General features: G+C 46.8%; 2 long non-coding RNA genes across 2 annotated transcripts; both read left to right on the forward strand.

The window, feature by feature from the left end:
- Positions 1 to 2,064: 2,064 nt before the first annotated feature.
- Positions 2,065 to 5,039, forward strand: LOC128335681 (uncharacterized). Its single transcript, XR_008311677.1, has 2 exons — positions 2,065 to 3,424; positions 3,679 to 5,039. It is a non-coding gene; the product is annotated as an uncharacterized LOC128335681 (long non-coding RNA).
- A 342-nt stretch (positions 5,040 to 5,381) lies between these two features.
- On the forward strand, positions 5,382 to 17,989 carry LOC128335680 (uncharacterized). The gene is made up of 2 exons (XR_008311676.1): positions 5,382 to 16,487; positions 16,723 to 17,989. It is a non-coding gene; the product is annotated as an uncharacterized LOC128335680 (long non-coding RNA).
- The last annotated feature ends 629 nt before the right edge of the window (positions 17,990 to 18,618 follow it).

Below are 18,618 nucleotides of genomic sequence, written 5' to 3' on the forward strand. Positions count from 1 at the left end.
GCCTCCCAGTTTGTGCTGCCCTGTTCCCTGCTTGTTCCTAGCCAAAACATAGTAACACCACCCAAAATAAAATTGATACAAATATAATGATTGTGCTTGTTATTGAAATAGTTTTGTGCACTTTAGAAACAGAAAAAGAAATGCTCAAAACAGTTTATGCAGCCAAAGGTATGTAAAAATAAATTAGTTCCCTGACCCCAAAAGGCTTACAATAAAAGTAAGGGGGAGACCAATTAAATTACTTTGGAGACAAGTAAAGGGGGCGTGGCCTTGAACTCCTGACCCAGCAGGACTGTTCTTATGCTCTTCAAGATTTGCATTGGGATAAAACAATTGTTTTGCAAGGGAAAGGGGGCATGATGTGGCCCTATGCATTTTCCTTCTCTGTACACATAAGCTAGGTAGCCTATTGCATGCACAACATGCAGAAGCCTACACAGAGTGCGGGTGGGGGGGGGAGATCTCTCAGAACTAAACTCCGGATACACTCTTGCAAACGAGTGTTTAGTCTTTGGAGTTTGCAGGAAGCATCTCTGGTGGAAATGTGGCCCTGAGCTTGAGAGGTGCCTGGCACTGCAGAAACTTGACTTTTCTCATTCTTGCCAGCCACTTCTTTACACACCATCTAACATAATATAATTTGTGCATGGCTTCAGTTTTTGAAATGCACAAATGTTCTTTTAGAACTACGCCTTTTGTCTGTTTGTTTGAAACCACGTGTTGTGTCTGGCTGCATATTTTTAAAAGCCCTGAGAGCAAAAGGGGAACCGTACTGCCTAGGAACGAACCAGGCAAAGGGGCCGTTTTTAAAGTTGTGGCGCTCTGATATTAAGCAGGGGGAAGTGATTGTCCCTTTCCAGCCCAGGATAGCAGGTCTTCAGTGGCTATTGCTGCTGTCTCCATCCCCCCTCCACTGTAAGCTCTTTTGGGGGCAGGGAACAATTTTCTCATACTTTTTGCACATTGCTTTGAGAACATTTTTGTGTGTAGAAAACTGGGATATAAACACCACTTCTTCTTCTTCTTCTTCTTCTTCTTCTTCTTCTTATTATTATTATTATTATTATTATTATTATTAACCAATAATTTCCAGAAGTTCCTAGCAGTAGGAATGGCAGCTCAAGCATCTCTTCATGACAGAGATGCAGGGGTTCAAAACAGAGGGTCGATATAAGCTGAGATGGCCTTAAAAACAGTCCAAGAGCAGTTGCTGAAGCAATATTTATTCCAAGACATTTTGAGGACACATCTTTTCCAAGAAATGTCTTAACTTGGCTGCCTGAGAGAAATGTGTCAAGAACAAACCTCTCTCAGGCAGTCGGGTGAAAACATCCCTTGGAAAATATAATATACTATCGAAAGACATCAAAATAAAGATTTATTCAGATGCAGGGGTCCCCCTGTTCCCTTGCAGAGTGGCTAGATTGGGCAAAAGAGCCCCCCAGTATCTGTGGGGGCTCTTTTCCTCCTCAGCTGCCCCCAAATCCTTCCAGTCAGGCTGCTAGAGTAGGGTTGCCCACTCCAGCCCCTGGAGCCTCTAGGAATTGGTACTGTGGAGAAATATTGGGGGAAAATGAAATCTCCAGGAACGATTCCTTGTCAGAAAGAATGGCTAACTCTGGCGTGTGCTTCCTAACTAGGGAGCTTGGAGATCTGAATGGACATTGCGGAGAAACTAATATTGGAGGGGGAATAATCTCCAGGATCAGTTTATGTCAGAACTGGCAAGCTTGGTGCTCCGTGCTAGGGAACGAGACGCCCTCGTGTCCTTTCTATAGGCATCAAGTCTTGGAAACTTGGCTCAGTCATTCAGTGTATCCCTCTAACGGGGGGGGGGGATGAAGGCGGGGAAAGCCACCATCGCGGCCATTCCCCCACCCACCCCCCCCTCAGCAGCACGCAACCCTCTTTTTCCCTTTCCCGCTCGAGTCACCGCGCGCATGCGCGCAAACTTCGGTCGCGGTGGTTGATTGGCTGGCTGCTGGCCACGCTCTCCCGGACTTGAGAGCACGAGGCTGCCTTCTCGCCGTTGATTGGCCGGCTGCCCAGGCAACTCGGCGGGTTCTGCGCGTTTCCTCGCTCGCATTGAGTTTAGGCGCCTGAAGGGGAAGGAGACCTTGCCGGGGAGGGGAGCGCAGCCAAGGGCCGCCAGCTCAAGGCTCCATTGCAATGCATTGCGTCTCCCTCCCTCCCTCCCTCCCCGCGGCCGCCCCGAGGCGTGTCTTCTTTTTTTCCACTCTCTCATTTCAGCCTCGCGAAGCAGCCCTGAGAGGACGCGCAAGGAGCCCCTCGAGAGCCGTGCATGCTGGAAGGGGAGTTGCTGTGAGGCGGGTTTCTGGAGCTCCCCACACAGCTCTGAGAGAGGCGACTTCGGCGGGGAGAGAAGAGGGGCGGCCTGGAAAGAGCCCCTTGGTGCTTCTTCGATGGCAACGTGGTAGCTTGTAAATATTCCCCCCCAGCCCTATGAGCAGGAGGCTGCTCTGTCTGGAAGGTGGTGGCTCCCTCCAAAGAGCTTGGGTGTTCCCAGGGTTTGATTATGGATGGCTTACCCCACCCGTTGTCTCTATATGCTGCTTAGAATATTGTTTAAATACAAACTTAAGATATTTGTAAAAGCAAAAACAAAAACAGGCTTTAAATAGGATAAAATAAAACAAGAATAGGTTAAAATCTAAAAGAATAGGATAAAATCTTTTTTAAAATCTAGTGCAGTATAATAAAGGAAATATAGGTCATTCATTTAATTAGGGAAAGTTTAAAAAAAGTGTGAAGCATTTTCAAAGCAGGTTAGATACTTTAGAACTAGCGTATTAAAATGATATTCAAAGTAGCATATGGAAATAATGAAAAAAGCTTATCCACAATAAAAACCTGAAACCCCAGAAAGCATAGGATTTTTTTCTCATAGCAGTCCCTAAGATGGCTTGGCTGTAGCCCCTCACAGCTAAGTTGCGTACCCTGACACCCATTACTCAGAGCAGCCTGCAAAGGAGCTAGAGGATTACTTTCTTATATGGACTCCATGTTTTTGCTTTGAATAACCCTTGATTTAGTCAGAGGATCTCATTCTTGTTCTAGACTATCTCATTGCTCTACATGGCCTCATTTAGTAGGAGTGTGCCTTTCACCTAGATTTTACACTTTGGTTCTAAGAAGCCCCTGAATAGTGGTGAAATGGCATATCTGACTTGCCCAGACAATCAGCTTGGTCTGGCCCTGCCCGTGGAGGAAAGGATGGATGGTGGAAGTGTGACATCTCCAACCAGCCCAGAAAATCAGCTTGGTCTGCCCTGCCCACAGAGGAAGCAAGGACAGTGGGAATGCAGCATCCTTGACCTCTTCAAGCAGCGTGGTGTGCTGAGCAGGCTTGGCTGACTTACGGTGAAGAGGCAAAGAAACAAGTCCTGAAGGCTTAAGATCTGAGGTCTGGTTCTCCTTATTTATTTATTTATTTATGATATTTATATATTGCCCCATCCAATTAGGTCTAGTTGTCTCATTTTTGGCTTGGACTCCTTGATGAACAGATTTTTTTAAATTTATTGTTAGATTTATATAGCGACTTTCATTGAAAACAATCCCAAGGAGATGGTCTTTAATAAGCCATTCAAAAGAGAGTAAACAGTAAAGGTCTTGAAACTTATTCTTGAAACTTATGAAGCTTTTTCCTTTGTTTAGGAGGCAAAGGGGAGAAAAGACAAAGTAGTGCAGAAGGAGGAAGAAAAACAAGCAGAAAGGAGCAACAGGAGACATGAAAAGGGAAGAAGTAGAAATGATTATTTTTCAAGATGCTTCACAGAAGAAATGGAAAGGTTCTGCTTCTACAAATTGGGTGGCTTGATTGCTGACTTTCTCCCTGCCATGTATCACTCTGAGTTCCTGGAGCTTGGCTTTCTTGTGCTGAAGTTAATGTCCCTGCACGAAGGAACCCCTAAAAATGTGGGAACATAGCCTTCTTAGTGACAATACAAGCGGGCAGGGTGAATTTGATTTAAATCAAACTGATTTAAATCATTAGCAGGGTGGATAAAAATAAAAAAAATCCAATTTAAATAAAAAAATCTGATTTAAATCAAAAATCCGATTTAAATTTAAAAAATCCAATTTTTTAAATTTAAATTGGATTTTTTTTATTTAAATCAGATTTTTTTTTTAATCCACCCTGCTAGTGATTTAAATCGTGATTTAAATCGTGATTTAAATCAGTTTGATTTAAATCAAATCCACCCTGAAAGCGGGAGCGCCTAATGGTTGCGGTGTGGCTTTCCCATGCTGGACTTCATGTCTTTGCACTGGGGAGGGGCTATAATGGTGGGAGCATGACCTTCCTAGTGGCTGTACATTGAGGAGCTCCTGATTAGGCTGGGGTGCATCTTTCCCATGCTAGACTTCAGGTCTTTGCACTGGGGAGCCCCTAATCTATTTGGGGTGCACTTTTTTTCATGCTGAACTTCACGTCTTTGCACTGGGTAGCCCCTATAATATTTGGAGCATGGTCTGAAGTGTGCCTGGGGTGCCCCTTTTTTCCTGCTGGACTTCATGTCTTTGCACTGGGGAGCCCCTATAATATTTGGAGCATGGTCTTTGTAGTTGTCATATACTGAAGAGCCCCGGATCTAATTGGGGTGCAGCTTTTTTCACGCTGGACTTCAAGTCTTTGCGCTGGGGAGCCCCCCAAATTGTGGGAACATGGCCTTCATAGATTCTGTATACTGAAGAACACCTGATTTGCCTGTGGTTCAGCTTTTTTTCCTGCTGGACTTCATGTCTTTGCACTGGGAAGCCCCTATAATATTTGGAGCATGGTCTTTGTAGTTGTCATATACTGAAGAGCCCCTGATCTGGTTCGGGTGAAGCTCTTCTCATGCTGGACTACTTTGTCCTGGGTAGCCCCACATTTGAATGGGGTGCAGCTCCTTTCACGCTGGACTTCATGTCTTTGCGCTGAGGAGCCCCCCAAATTGTTGGCTTTCTCTCTGCAAGGCATCCCTAAGTAGAGGCTGGTAGACCTTGAGCCTGGCTGCTTCAGGATGGACTGGATGTCCCTGCACCGAGTAGCCCCTGATTTGAGAGGGACGTGGACTGAAGAGTATGAACTGAGTGTCCATACACTCAGTGGCCCCTTCTAGAGCAGAGATTCAGCTATCCCATGCTGGACTTCACGTCTCTGCACTGGGGAGCCCCCCAAATTGTGGGAACATGGCCTTCATAGAGTCTATACTGGGGAACCCCTGATTTGCCTGCAGTTCAGCTTTTTTCATGCTGGACTTCATGTCTTAGCACTGGGCAGCACCTATAATATTTGGAGCATGGTCTTTGTAGTGGTCATATACTAAAGAACCACTGATCTATTTGGGGTGCACTTTTTTCATGCAGGACTTCACGTCTTTGCACTGGGGAGCCCCTATAATATTTGGAGCATGGCCTTTGTAGTTGTCATATACTGAGGAGCCCCTGATCAGGTAAGGGTGGAGCTTTTTTCATACAGGAATTCACGTCTTAGCCCTGGGGAGCCCTGATAATATTTGGAGCATGGTCTTTGTAGTGGTCATATACTGAAGAGCCACTGATCTATTTGGGGTGTACTTTTTTCATGCAGGACTTTACGTCTTTGCACTGGGGAGCCCCTATATTATTTGGAGCATGGTCTTTGTAGTGGTCATATACTAAAGAACCACAGATCTATTTGGGGTACACTTTTTCATGCAGGACATCACGTCTTTGCACTAGGGAGCCCCTATATTATTTGGAGCATGGTCTTTGTAGTGGTAATATACTGAAGAGCCCCTGAAGTTCATGGGGTGCCCTTTTTTCCTGCTGGACTGCATGTCTCAGCACTGGGCAGCCCCTATAATAATTGGAGCATGGTCTGTGTAGTGGTAATATACTGAAGAGCCCCTGAAGTTCATGGGGTGCCCTTTTTCTCCTGCTGGTCTTCATGTCTCAGCACTGGGCAGCCCCTATAATAATTGGAGCATGGTCTGTGTAGTGGTAATATACTGAAGAGCCCCTGAAGTTCATGGGGTGCCCCTTTTTTACTGCTGGACTGCATGTCTTAGCACTGGGCAGCCCTTATAATATTTGAAGCATGGTCTTTGTAGTGGTCATATACTAAAGAACGACTGATCTATTTGGGGTGCACTTTATTCATGCAGGACTTCACGTCTTTGAAATGGAGAGCCCCTATAATATTTGGAGCATGGTCTTTGTAGTGGTCATATACTGAAGAGCCCCTGAAGTGCCAGTGGACTTCATGTCTCATCACTGGGGAGCCCCTATAATGTTTGGAGCATGGTCTTTGTAGTGGTCATATACTGAAGAGCCCCTGAAATTCCAGGGGTGCCCCTTTTTTCCTGCTGGACTTCATGTCTCAGCATAGGGTGCCCCTATAATATTTGGAGCATGGTCTTTGTAGTGGTCATATACTGAAGAGCTTCTGATCTGTTTGGGATGCAGCTTTATTCCTGCTGGACTGCATGTCTTAGCGCTGGGCAGCCCCTATAATAATTGGAGCAAGGTCTTTTTAGTGGTAATATACTGAAGAGCCACTGATCTATTTGGGGTGTACTTTATTCATTCAGGACTTCACGTCTTTGCAATGGGGAGCCCCTATAATATTTGGAGCATGGTCTTTGTAATGGTCATATACTGAAGAGCCCCTGAAGTGCAGGTGGACTTCATGTCTTTGCACTGGGGAGCCCCTATAATATTTGGAGCATGGCCTTTGTAGTTGTCATATTCTCAGGAGCCCCTGATCTGGTAAGGGTGGAGCTTTTTTCATGCTGGACTTCACGTCTTAGCCATGGGGAGCCACTATAATATTTGGAGCATGGTCTTTGTAGTGCTCATATACTGAAGATCCCCTGAAGTGCCTGGGGTGCCCCTTTTTTCCTGCTGGACTTCACGTCTTTGCACTGGGGAGCCCCTATAATATTTGGAGCATGGTCTTTGTAGTGGTCATATACTGAAGAGCCCCTGAAGTTCCGGGGTGCCCCTTTTTTCCTGCTGGACTTCATGTCTTTGCACTGGGGAGCCCCTATAATATTTGGAGCATTGCCTTTGTAGTGGCCTTACTGAAGAACCCCTGATCTGGTTGGGGTGAAGAAGCTCTTTTCATGCTGGACTACTTTGTCCTGGGGAGCCCCTCATTTGAATGGGGTGCAGCTCTTTTCATGCTGGACTTCATGTCTTTGCGCTGAGAAGCCTCCCCAATTGTGGGAGTATGGGCTTCTCAGAATGGACTTAGTGACTGTACGCTGAGTGGTTGCTCATTTATCTGGAGTTTGTCTAGCTCCATTCCAGGCTACGTGACTTCGCCCTTCATCCTACGAGTGTTGATGTGGTAGGAGCTCTCAACTGCCCCATCCCTTTGGCCTCCCTGACCTCTTCAAGCAGCGTGGTGGTGTGATGAAGGCGCCCTTCATCCTGTGAGTGTTGATTTGGTAGGATCTCTCAACTGCCCCATCCCTTTGGCCTCCCTGACCTCTTCAAGCAGCGTGATGGTGTGATGAGCGGGTTCTGCTGGCTGAAGGCACACGGTGAGTAGACTCTGGCCAGGCATGGAGGAGACGCATGCTGAAGCCTGAAGCTTTCCGGTCTCATTCTCCTTGGGTTGGGCTCTTGGATGAACAGCCTGGTCCTCAAGAAGGCCTTCTAAAGAGGGGAAAGAGTAGATTATTTTTTTTATTTATCCACTTTCTATAGAGCCCGTCCAAAAATGGCTCAGGGCAGTTTACACATAGAAATAATAAATAACTCAGATGGATCTGTGTTCAAGAGGGGCTCACAATCTCACAAAGCGACAGCAGATAGACAGCAGCAACAGGCACTGGAGGTCCTTTGTAGTGGTCATATACTGAAGAGCCACTGATCTATTTGGGGTGCACTTTTTTCATGCAGGACTTCACGTCTTTGCACTGGGGAGCCCCTATAATATTTGGAGCATGGCCTTTGTAGTGGCCATACTGAAGAGCCCCTGATCTGGTAAGGGTGGAGCTTCTTTCATGCTGGACTTCACGTCTTAGCCATGGAGAGCCACTATAATATTTGGAGCATGGTCTTTGTAGTGGTCATATACTGAAGATCCCCTGAAGTGCCTGGGGTGCCCCTTTTTTCCTGCTGGACTACTTTGTCCTGGGGAGCCCCTCATTTGGATGGGGTGCAGCTCTTTTCATGCTGGACTTCATGTCTTTGCGCTGAGGAGCCCCCCCAAATTGTGGGAGTATTGGCTTCTCAGAATGGACTTAGTGTCTGTATGCTGAGTGGTTGCTCATTTATTGGTTGTATTGTTTTATGCCTACTTTAATATGTTTTTATGCTTGTAACATGATGTTTTTATTGTCTTTTTATTGTATGTTTTTAACTTTTGTAAAGCGCCTTGGGGTTATCATTTTAACGAAAGGCGGTATATAAATGCAAAAAGAAATAACAAATAAATAAATAAATTTATCTGGAGTTTGTCTAGCTCCATTCCTGGCTGCGTGACTTCGCCCTTCATCCTGCGAGTGTTGATGTGGTAGGATCTCTTAACTGCCCCATCCCCTTGGACTCCCTGACCTCTTCAAGCAGCGTGGTGGTGTGATGAGCGGGTTCTGCTGGCTGAAGGCACACGGTGAGTGGACTCTGGCTAGGCATGGAGACGCATGCTGAAGCCTGAAGCTTTCCGGTCTCATTCTCCTTGGGTTGGGATCTTGGATGAACAGCCCTGGTCCTCAAGAAGGCCTTCTAAAGAGGAGAAAGAGGAGATTATTATTTTTTATTTATCCACTTTCTATACCGGCCGTCCAAAAATGGCTCGTGGCGGTTTACACAGAGAAATAATAAATAAATAAGATGGATCTGTGTTCACGAGGGGCTCACAATCTCACAAAGCGAAAGAAGATAGACAGCAGCAACAGTCACTGGAGGTCCTTTGTCGTGGTCATATACTGAAGAGCCACTGATCTATTTGGGGTGCACTTTTTTCATGCAGGACTTCACGTCTTTGCACTGGGGAGCCCCTATAATATTTGGAGCATGGTCTTTGTAGTGGTCATATACTGAAGAGCCCCTGAAGTGCCGGGGTGCCCCTTTTTTCCTGCTGGACTTCATGTCTTTGCACTGGGGAGCCCCTATAATATTTGGAGCATTGCCTTTGTAGTGGCCTTACTGAAGAACCCCTGATCTGGTTGGGGTGAAGAAGCTCTTTTCATGCTGGACTACTTTGTCCTGGGGAGCCCCTCATTTGAATGGGGTGCAGCTCTTTTCATGCTGGACTTCATGTCTTTGCGCTGAGAAGCCTCCCCAATTGTGGGAGTATGGGCTTCTCAGAATGGACTTAGTGTCTGTACACTGAGTGGTTGCTCATTTATCTGGAGTTTGTCTAGCTCCATTCCAGGCTACGTGACTTTGCCCTTCATCCTGCGAGTGTTGATGTGGTAGGAGCTCTCAACTGCCCCATCCCTTTGGACTCCCTGACCTCTTCAAGCAGCGTGGTGGTGTGATGAGCGGGTTCTGCTGGCTTGAAGGCACACGGTGAGTGGACTCTGGCCAGGCATGGAGGAGACGCATGCTGAATGAAGCCTGAAGCTTTCCGGTCTCATTCTCCTTGGGTTGGGCACTTGGATGAACAGACCTGGTCCTCAAGAAGGCCTTCTTAAGAGGGGAAAGAGTAGATTATTTTTTTTATTTATCCACTTTCTATAGAGCCCGTCCAAAAATGGCTCAGGGCGGTTTACACATAGAAATAATAAATAACTCAAATGGATCTGTGTTCACGAGGGGCTCACAGGCTCACAAAGCGACAGAAGATAGACAGCAGCAACAGTCACTGGAGGTCCTTTGTCGTGGTCATATACTGAAGAGCCACTGATCTATTTGGAGCGCACTTTTTTCCTGCTGGACCTCATGTCTTTGCACTGGGGAGCCCCTATAATATTTGGAGCATGGTCTTTGTAGTGGCCATACTGAAGAGCCCCTGATCTGGTTGGGGTGAAGCTCTTTTCATGCTGGACTACTTTGTCCCGGGAAGCCCCTACTTTGAATGGGTTGCAGATCTTTTCATGCTGGACTTCATGTCTTTGCGCTGAGGAGCCCCCCAAATTGTGGGAGTATGGGCTTCTCAGAATGGACTTAGTGGTTCCTCATTTATCTGGAGTTTCTCCAGCTCCATTCCTGGCTGCGTGACTTCCCCCTTCATCCTGTGAGTGTTGATGTGGTAGGAGCTCTCAACTGCCTCATCCCTTTGGCCTCCCTGACCTCTTCAAGCAGCGTGGTGGTGTGATGAAGGCACACGGTGGCTGCGTGACTTCGCCCTTCATCCTGTGAGTGTTGATGTGGTAGGAGCTCTCAACTGCCCCATCCCTCTGGCCTCCCTGACCTCTTCAAGCAGCGTGGTGGTGTGATGAAGGCACACGGTGGCTGCGTGACTTCGCCCTTCATCCTGTGAGTGTTGATGTGGTAGGAGCTCTCAACTGCCCCATCCCTTTGGCCTCCCTGACCTCTTCAAGCAGCGTGATGGTGTGATGAGCGGGTTCTGCTGGCTGAAGGCACACGGTGAGTAGACTCTGGCCAGGCATGGAGGAGACGCATGCTGAAGCCTGAAGCTTTCCGGTCTCATTCTCCTTGGGTTGGGCTCTTGGATGAACAGCCCTGGTCCTCAAGAAGGCCTTCTAAAGAGGGGAAAGGGTAGATTATTTTTTTTATTTATCCACTTTCTATAGAGCCCGTCCAAAAATGGCTCAGGGCAGTTTACACATAGAAATAATAAATAACTCAGATGGATCTGTGTTCACGAGGGGCTCACAATCTCACAAAGCGACAGCAGATAGACAGCAGCAACAGGCACTGGAGGTCCTTTGTAGTGGTCATATACTGAAGAGCCACTGATCTATTTGGGGTGCACTTTTTTCATGCAGGACTTCACGTCTTTGCACTGGGGAGCCCCTATAATATTTGGAGCATGGCCTTTGTAGTGGCCATACTGAAGAGCCCCTGATCTGGTAAGGGTGGAGCTTTTTTCATGCTGGACTTCACGTCTTAGCCATGGAGAGCCACTATAATATTTGGAGCATGGTCTTTGTAGTGGTCATATACTGAAGATCCCCTGAAGTGCCTGGGGTGCCCCTTTGTTCCTGCTGGACTTCATGTCTTTGCACTGGGGAGCCCCTATAATATTTGGAGCATGGCCTTTGTAGTTGTCATATTCTCAGGAGCCCCTGATCTGGTAAGGGTGGAGCTTTTTTCATGCTGGACTTCACGTCTTAGCCATGGGGAGCCACTATAATATTTGGAGCATAGTCTTTGTAGTGGTCATATACTGAAGATCCCCTGAAGTGCCTGGGGTGCCCCTTTTTTCCTGCTGGACTACTTTGTCCTGGGGAGCCCCTCATTTGGATGGGGTGCAGCTCTTTTCATGCTGGACTTCATGTCTTTGCGCTGAGGAGCCCCCCCAAATTGTGGGAGTATGGGCTTCTCAGAATGGACTTAGTGTCTGTATGCTGAGTGGTTGCTCATTTATTTGTTGTATTGTTTTATGCCTACTTTAATATGTTTTTATGCTTGTAACATGATCTTTTTATTGTCTTTTTATTGTATGTTTTTAACTTTTGTAAAGCGCCTTGGGGTTATCATTTTAACGAAAGGCGGTATATTAATGCAAAAAGAAATAACAAATAAATAAAAAAATTTATCTGGAGTTTGTCTAGCTCCATTCCTGGCTGCGTGACTTCGCCCTTCATCCTGCGAGTGTTGATGTGGTAGGATCTCTCAACTGCCCCATCCCTTTGGCCTCCCTGACCTCTTCAAGCAGCGTGATGGTGTGATGAGCGGGTTCTGCTGGCTGAAGGCACACGGTGAGTAGACTCTGGCCAGGCATGGAGGAGACGCATGCTGAAGCCTGAAGCTTTCTGGTCTCATTCTCCTTGGGTTGGGCTCTTGGATGAACAGCCCTGGTCCTCAAGAAGGCCTTCTAAAGAGGGAAAATAGTAGATTATTTTTTTTATTTATCCCCTTTCTATAGAGCCCGTCCAAAAATGGCTCAGGGCAGTTTACACATAGAAATAATAAATAACTCAGATGGATCTGTGTTCACGAGGGGCTCACAATCTCACAAAGCGACAGCAGATAGACAGCAGCAACAGGCACTGGAGGTCCTTTGTAGTGGTCATATACTGAAGAGCCACTGATCTATTTGGGGTGCACTTTTTTCATGCAGGACTTCACGTCTTTGCACTGGGGAGCCCCTATAATATTTGGAGCATGGCCTTTGTAGTGGCCATACTGAAGATCCCCTGAAGTGCTTGGGGTGCCCCTTTTTTCCTGCTGGACTTCATGTCTTTGCACTGGGGAGCCCCTATAATATTTGGAGCATGGCCTTTGTAGTGGTCATATACTGAAGAGCCCCTGAAGTGCCGGGGTGCCCCTTTTTTCCTGCTGGACTTCATGTCTTTGCACTGGGGAGCCCCTATAATATTTGGAGCATTGCCTTTGTAGTGGCCTTACTGAAGAACCCCTGATCTGGTTGGGGTGAAGAAGCTCTTTTCATGCTGGACTACTTTGTCCAGGGGAGCCCCTCATTTGAATGGGGTGCAGCTCTTTTCATGCTGGACTTCATGTCTTTGCGCTGAGAAGCCTCCCCAATTGTGGGAGTATGGGCTTCTCAGAATGGACTTAGTGTCTGTACGCTGAGTGGTTGCTCATTTATCTGGAGTTTGTCCAGCTCCATTCCAGGCTACGTGACTTCGCCCTTCATCCTGCGAGTGTTGATGTGGTAGGAGCTCTCAATTGCCCCATCCCTCTGGCCTCCCTGACCTCTTCAAGCAGCGTGGTGGTGTGATGAAGGCACACGGTGGCTGCGTGACTTCGCCCTTCATCCTGTGAGTATTGATGTGGTAGGATCTCTCAACTGCCCCATCCCTTTGGCCTCCCTGACCTCTTCAAGCAGCGTGATGGTGTGATGAGCGGGTTCTGCTGGCTGAAGGCACACGGTGAGTAGACTCTGGCCAGGCATGGAGGAGACGTATGCTGAAGCCTGAAGCTTTCCGGTCTCATTCTCCTTGGGTTGGGCTCTTGGATGAACAGCCCTGGTCCTCAAGAAGGCCTTCTAAAGAGGGGAAAGAGTAGATTATTTTTTTTATTTATCCCCTTTCTATAGAGCCCGTCCAAAAATGGCTCAGGGCAGTTTACACATAGAAATAATAAATAACGCAGATGGATCTGTGTTCACGAGGGGCTCACAATCTCACAAAGCGACAGCAGATAGACAGCAGCAACAGGCACTGGAGGTCCTTTGTAGTGGTCATATACTGAAGAGCCACTGATCTATTTGGGGTGCACTTTTTTCATGCAGGACTTCACGTCTTTGCACTGGGGAGCCCCTATAATATTTGGAGCATGGCCTTTGTAGTGGCCATACTGAAGATCCCCTGAAGTGCTTGGGGTGCCCCTTTTTTCCTGCTGGACTTCATGTCTTTGCACTGGGGAGCCACTATAATATTTGGAGCATGGCCTTTGTAATTGTCATATTCTCAGGAGCCCCTGATCTGGTAAGGGTGGAGCTTCTTTCATGCTGGACTTCACGTCTTAGCCATGGGGAGCCACTATAATATTTGGAGCATGGTCTTTGTAGTGGTCATATACTGAAGATCCCCTGAAGTGCCTGGGGTGCCCCTTTTTTCCTGCTGGACTACTTTGTCCTGGGGAGCCCCTCATTTGGATGGGGTGCAGCTCTTTTCATGCTGGACTTCATGTCTTTGCGCTGAGGAGCCCCCCCAAATTGTGGGAGTATGGGCTTCTCAGAATGGACTTAGTGTCTGTATGCTGAGTGGTTGCTCATTTATTTGTTGTATTGTTTTATGCCTACTTTAATATGTTTTTATGCTTGTAACATGATGTTTTTATTGTCTTTTTATTGTATGTTTTTAACTTTTGTAAAGCGCCTTGGGGTTATCATTTTAACGAAAGGCGGTATATAAATGCAAAAAGAAATAAAAAAATAAATAAAAAAATTTATCTGGAGTTTGTCTAGCTCCATTCCTGGCTGCGTGACTTCGCCCTTCATCCTGCGAGTGTTGATGTGGTAGGATCTCTCAACTGCCCCATCCCCTTGGACTCCCTGACCTCTTCAAGCAGCGTGGTGGTGTGATGAGCGGGTTCTGCTGGCTGAAGGCACACGGTGAGTGGACTCTGGCTAGGCATGGAGACGCATGCTGAAGCCTGAAGCTTTCCGGTCTCATTCTCCTTGGGTTGGGCTCTTGGATGAACAGCCCTGGTCCTCAAGAAGGCCTTCTAAAGAGGAGAAAGAGGAGATTATTATTTTTTATTTATCCACTTTCTATACCGGCCGTCCAAAAATGGCTCGTGGCGGTTTACACAGAGAAATAATAAATAAATAAGATGGATCTGTGTTCACGAGGGGCTCACAATCTCACAAAGCGAAAGAAGATAGACAGCAGCAACAGTCACTGGAGGTCCTTTGTCGTGGTCATATACTGAAGAGCCACTGATCTATTTGGGGTGCACTTTTTTCATGCAGGACTTCACGTCTTTGCACTGGGGAGCCCCTATAATATTTGGAGCATAGTCTTTGTAGTGGTCATATACTGAAGAGCCCCTGAAGTGCTGGGGTGCCCCTTTTTTCCTGCTGGACTTCATGTCTTTGCACTGGGGAGCCCCTATAATATTTGGAGCATTGCCTTTGTAGTGGCCTTACTGAAGAACCCCTGATCTGGTTGGGGTGAAGAAGCTCTTTTCATGCTGGACTACTTTGTCCTGGGGAGCCCCTCATTTGAATGGGGTGCAGCTCTTTTCATGCTGGACTTCATGTCTTTGTGCTGAGAAGCCTCCCCAATTGCGGGAGTATGGGCTTCTCAGAATGGACTTAGTGTCTGTACGCTGAGTGGTTGCTCATTTATCTGGAGTTTGTCTAGCTCCATTCCAGGCTACGTGACTTCGCCCTTCATCCTGCGAGTGTTGATGTGGTAGGAGCTCTCAACTGCCCCATCCCTTTGGACTCCCTGACCTCTTCAAGCAGCGTGGTGGTGTGATGAGCGGGTTCTGCTGGCTGAAGGCACACGGTGAGTGGACTCTGGCCAGGCATGGAGGAGACGCATGCTGAATGAAGCCTGAAGCTTTCCGGTCTCATTCTCCTTGGGTTGGGCACTTGGATGAACAGACCTGGTCCTCAAGAAGGCCTTCTAAAGAGGGGAAAGAGTAGATTTTTTTTTTATTTATCCACTTTCTATAGAGCCCGTCCAAAAATGGCTCAGGGCGGTTTACACATAGAAATAATAAATAACTCAGATGGATCTGTGTTCACGAGGGGCTCACAGGCTCACAAAGCGACAGAAGATAGACAGCAGCAACAGTCACTGGAGGTCCTTTGTCGTGGTCATATACTGAAGAGCCACTGATCTATTTGGAGCGCACTTTTTTCCTGCTGGACCTCATGTCTTTGCACTGGGGAGCCCCTCTAATATTTGGAGCATGGTCTTTGTAGTGGCCATACTGAAGAGCCCCTGATCTGGTTGGGGTGAAGCTCTTTTCATGCTGGACTACTTTGTCCTGGGAAGCCCCTACTTTGAATGGGTTGCAGATCTTTTCATGCTGGACTTCATGTCTTTGCGCTGAGGAGCCCCCCAAATTGTGGGAGTATGCGCTTCTCAGAATGGACTTAGTGGTTCCTCATTTATCTGGAGTTTGTCTAGCTCCATTCCTGTCTGCCTGACTTCGCCCTTCATCCTGTGAGTGTTGATTTGGTAGGATCTCTCAAGTGCCCCATCCCTCTGGCCTCCCTGACCTCTTCAAGCAGCGTGGTGGTGTGATGAAGGCACACGGTGGCTGCGTGACTTCGCCCTTCATCCTGTGAGTGTTGATGTGGTAGGAGCTCTCAACTGCCCCATCCCTTTGGCCTCCCTGACCTCTTCAAGCAGCGTGATGGTGTGATGAGCGGGTTCTGCTGGCTGAAGGCACACGGTGAGTAGACTCTGGCCAGGCATGGAGGAGACGCATGCTGAAGCCTGAAGCTTTCCGGTCTCATTCTCCTTGGGTTGGGCTCTTGGATGAACAGCCCTGGTCCTCAAGAAGGCCTTCTAAAGAGGGAAAATAGTAGATTATTTTTTATTTATTATGATTTATTTGTTGTATACTGCCTTTCCAAAAATGGCTCAGGGTGTGTTACACAGAGAAATAATAAATAAATTAGATGGATCTCTGTCCCCAAATGGCTCACAGTCTTAACAAAGAGACATAAGATAGACACCAGCAACAGTCACTGGAGATACTGTGCTGGGGGTGGAGAGGGCCTAAAGAGAATCACCCCATGAAAAGGTGCCTCTTTGCCAATTGAGCAGGAGTTCTTGAAAGGTATGAACCTTTTTTCTTTGTTTTTGAAGGCAAAGGGGAGAATGGAGAGAAGAAAGAGGTACAGGAGGAGGAAGAGGAAGGAGCAGGAAGGCGCAAGAGGAGACGTGGAAAGTCGCCGGAGGAGACTGTCTCATGCTAGACCTGAAGTTTGTGTGCTGAGCCATCCCCTATTGGTGCTGGGGGCATTGCTGGGTCGGGGTCTTCTAAAGAGGGAAATGGTTAAAGAAGAAGTTTTTGTCTTCTTTTAGAATGCAAATGGGTAAAGAAAGCAAAGTGTAGAAATTGGGGGTGAAGCACATCGGGGCAGGTAGAAATCAGAAACAGGTAAGGAGGAATGGGGAGTGTAAAGATTCACAATCTTTTTTGTTCTCCATATTTTAGAAGAGAACAGGAGCAAGATTGAAGGAAGAACTGCGGATCAAGGAGAAAGAACATCAGCAAGGTGGCACCGGAGCCCTGAATACTTCCTGGAGAAGCGGGAGGCGATGACTTGATAACAAGAAGCAGGAGAGAAGAAACAGGCAGGCTCCCCTCCTCGGAGCTGGCTGGCTGGCTCATGCTTTTCTTCATGACTGAGGACAATTCTGTCACATACAATATCCCCACAGCGCTGTGAGGCATCTGCCACCTGAAGATGGTGGCTCTCTCCAAAGGACTTGCATTTTTGGTGGCCTATAAATATTGGCACAGCTCTGCGTAGCCTGTCGGCTGGTGGGGGTCTCCAAGGAGCGGCATGCTTCAGGGGCCGTTTTCTGGCAGTTCAGTCTTCAGGCCTGGTCTCCTGTCTCTGCTGCTTCCTGCTCAGAGAAGTCCCCAAGATACTTGGAGTGTGATTTTCTTCATGCCTGGCTTGATATCTCTGCTGCAGATTACTAAGAGCAGCCACTGGCCTTGGGGGCATCCAGGGTTTTATCCTGGATGGCTTCTCCACGCGCGCAAACCCCCCCCCCCATTATTTTGTGTGCTGCTTGCAATATTGTTTAAATACACACTTAAAATAGGTTAAAAACTAAAACAAAAATAGCTATTGCCCAGGATAACCTCTAAGAGGCTAGGATAAAACCTAAAAAGAATAAATGAGTGTAGGTAGTATAATATGATAAAATCTAATAGAATAGGGTAAAATCTAAAAAGAATGAAGTAGTATAGTATAAGAAATAAGCTCTGTTAATTAGGGAGGCTAGTGGAAAATAGAATGAAGCATTATCAAAGCAGATTAGATATTTTAGACCAACTAGTGTATTCAAATAATATTCAAAGCAGCATATGGAAATGATGAGAAAAAGCACATTGAGACTAAATAAAAGCCTGAAAGGCCAGAACACGCTCCTTGCCCCAGCCCCTCAGGTAGCTTTTAAGTGGCTCCAGGTCTCTTCCTGCTAGGATCCTACAGACTTTCTCCCCTTGATCCAAAGGAGAGTGGGGGTGGGATTTGATGTAGAAATAAAGATCAATGTTAATTGTCTTTATATAGCTTTGCTTACTGACATGCTTATAGGATGCTGAAGATGGTGTTTCTGTCAAGCACACAGAATTGATCCTTGTTTCAAGTTGTCTTAATCTGTGTTTTATTGTAAATGGCCCAGAGACATGAGTTTTGGGCGGTATACAAATATGCTAAATAAAAAGTTGTCAATATTGTCTGCTAGAATCAAGGGTTGCCATAGTTTGTTGGAAGAGTTGTGGCATTCAGAAGTCCTAGGCTAGAGTTGGTGCAGCTCTTGCTGGAGAAACCGAGGCCGAGATCCTGTTTCATGAGCAGCAAATGCTGAAGAAATAAAGGCGAAGATGGTCTGGAGTGAGGGACACTTCCTTTGAAACAAAGGACATTTGAGAACATTGCCACTTATGGGATGAATTGCAGGTTGGTAGGCAAGAGACCTCTCCCCTGCCCAACACATTTAAATTGGGTTAAATGAAAGATATCTTGGTCAAACAAGTTCAGTCCTAGTTTGCCCAGAGCACAAGAAGAATAGACTGGACCATATAATGACAAATCCTCCTCCATTTTTCATTCTGTCTCCCTAGGGTAGATGATATCAGAGGTGCACCTAGATAACTTTGGAGCCTGGATCTAAAGGTGTTTGGAGGTCCCCCTCCAACACTGCAAGTTGCGCATCATCCCCTCCCTCCCCCATGCTATTTCTAAGAGGTGGGTTTTTGAGGGCAAAAACAGCAACTGAACTCACAAGAGTATAAAACGGGTATATTTATATGCTAAATCATTGTAAACTGCTTAGAGAGCTTCCAGCTATAGAGCGGTATATAAATGTTATT

This window comes from Hemicordylus capensis, chromosome 11 (assembly GCF_027244095.1).
Source record: "Hemicordylus capensis ecotype Gifberg chromosome 11, rHemCap1.1.pri, whole genome shotgun sequence".
Lineage (NCBI taxonomy): Eukaryota > Metazoa > Chordata > Lepidosauria > Squamata > Cordylidae > Hemicordylus > Hemicordylus capensis.